Here is a 2,169-nt window from a genome sequence, read left to right as displayed (position 1 = left end):
GCCACGCTGCCCTCCTCTCCCCGCGACCCAGGTGTCACTGAGGCCACGTGGCTGTGGGGAGACTTCTTATGCCTGAGCACCACTTCCTGGATGCCACGGTCCCGCTCAGCTGCAAAGGTACTTTTGCTTTGGTTAAAAAAAAAAAAACAAGGAAAGGAAGAAAGCAATCAAATGAGGGAGGCATTCAAGCCTGAGCCTCAGCATGAGTCATGAATCAAAGTTTAACAACCACATGCAAAAGAGCTCTGGGTGAGGGCCCTGGCCGGCAGCACAGGAAAGCCAGGAGGGACTGGGGCGGCAGAGGCGCTAATGGGTTGGGGGGGAACTTCCGCTCCAAGTTCCCCCCCAGGCTGCAGCTGAGCCCACAGGCTCCCGAGACCAGTCAGGGCTCACAGCTTTATACAGAGAACTACAGCACACAGAAATGGCTGTGCAGAGAGGGTGCACGGGGGCCATGGGCCTGGGAAAGGACCCTGTCCCTTCCGTCACAGAGTCCCAAGGAAGTCCCCATGTCCTGTGGGCTGGGGGACCAGGCTACTTGCCTCTGTCGGGGATATGACCCTGGGCTCAGGTCCCTGCAGCTCTGCAAGGGGTAGGAGACTGCTTCTCTGTCACTGAGGCTTGGGAGCCTGACCCCAGACCCACCTGACCCCAGACCCACCTGACCCCAGCGTTCTGCTGCCTCAGTGGATATGGGCAAACAGACCCCAAACTGCATTTATTTCCTGCCCTTGGGGATGCCCATCAGGGATCAGAATAAGACGAAGAACAGGATCAAACCACACAGTAGCCCACCTCCCCACAAAACACAATGCCTCTGAAGTGCCCAAGACCAAAGAGAGAGGCTGGCCATTCCACCCCTACATCGAGCGTTTATTAAGGGACCTTTCGAGGAGCATCTTGGCAAGATGAAGGAACAGCCTCCTTCCCGTGTGGCAGGCACTAAAGAATGATCTAGAACAGAGCAGGGTGAGTAGGGGTACTGGGCGTGACCTGCCCCAGACACGGGCAAAATGCCTTACGTACTTGCCTGGGTAGGGCAATGGCCTGTCCCCGGAACCAGCACACCTGGCTGGGCACAGGTGAGGGGGCGATCGGTCTCCGAGGGGATTTACAGGCAGCAACCTCTGTTTTGGCCCTGAGCTAGCCGGGCCCTGCAGCAGTCCCATCATGGGACAGACTCTCCTCCAGGGTGACGGTCCAAGGACACGCAGTCGGCGTGGGTCGGGCTGGGTTAGAACCTGGGAGCGGGTGCTGAGGAGGTAAGAATGGCACACGGTAACTGGGATTCGCTTCTCTTCTTTACTTACTTACTCCCCATTGGTCTCCCAGAGAAGAGCTGAGGCCGTCTAGAAGATGAAAACACACACAGAATGGGACTGTTGACATACAAATTAAAAGTATAATCTCAAACCAATAGAAAAAGGAACATTTTGCTAGGAACCTAGATTAAGATAGTCACTTTGAGCACTAATTCGAGCTTCAATGGATTTTCTAACAGTAGCTACCATTTGTCAACGTAATAACGAAACATAACTTTAAAATGCATTCCTGCCGTCTGCTGAGATTGCAGAATTTGCGAGACCAGTTTTCCACTCGGGAGGTGCCCTCCACGTGCCAGATGAGGGCCTGTTCTCAGGACCACAGGCCAGCCCTCACCACACTTCTTACAACGCAGGATAAGGGGAGCACCGCCAACAAGCCAGTCTTCATTCTGACCCTCCACCATGTCAGAGTTTTCCTAAAAGCTTGTCCATCCATGACCAAGATATTTGCATTACTTTCTATAATGCCAAATGAGTGATTATGTAGCAAAGATAGCAAAACTTCAAAGTTTTTTATTGTTGTGGTGCGCATTCCACATTCTAGTTCTGCAGCAACGTGGCTACCAATGCACAAGGTCTCAGCTTCCACATCGTCTCCCCTGGGAAGCCGGCTTTGATAGGAGTCTGGATTGGGGGCTATCCACAGATAGTGAATGAATGCGAGGCAATGCCATCCGAGGAATTGAGGGCTGGCCCTTGGGGAAGAGCCTGTATTCAACCCCCAGAGTAACTTTTCCCAACTCCCCAATGTCACCCACATCTTTTCCCAGGAATATGTTCTACTTTCCTGCTGCCTGAAAAAGCAAATCCATGCTTCTCAGCTCTGCATTCAGTGCACGCCCTT

The sequence above is a fragment of the Cnephaeus nilssonii genome, assembly GCF_951640355.1.
Source record: "Cnephaeus nilssonii genome assembly, chromosome: 9".
NCBI lineage: Eukaryota > Metazoa > Chordata > Mammalia > Chiroptera > Vespertilionidae > Cnephaeus > Cnephaeus nilssonii.
This window is presented reverse-complemented; position numbering follows the sequence as displayed.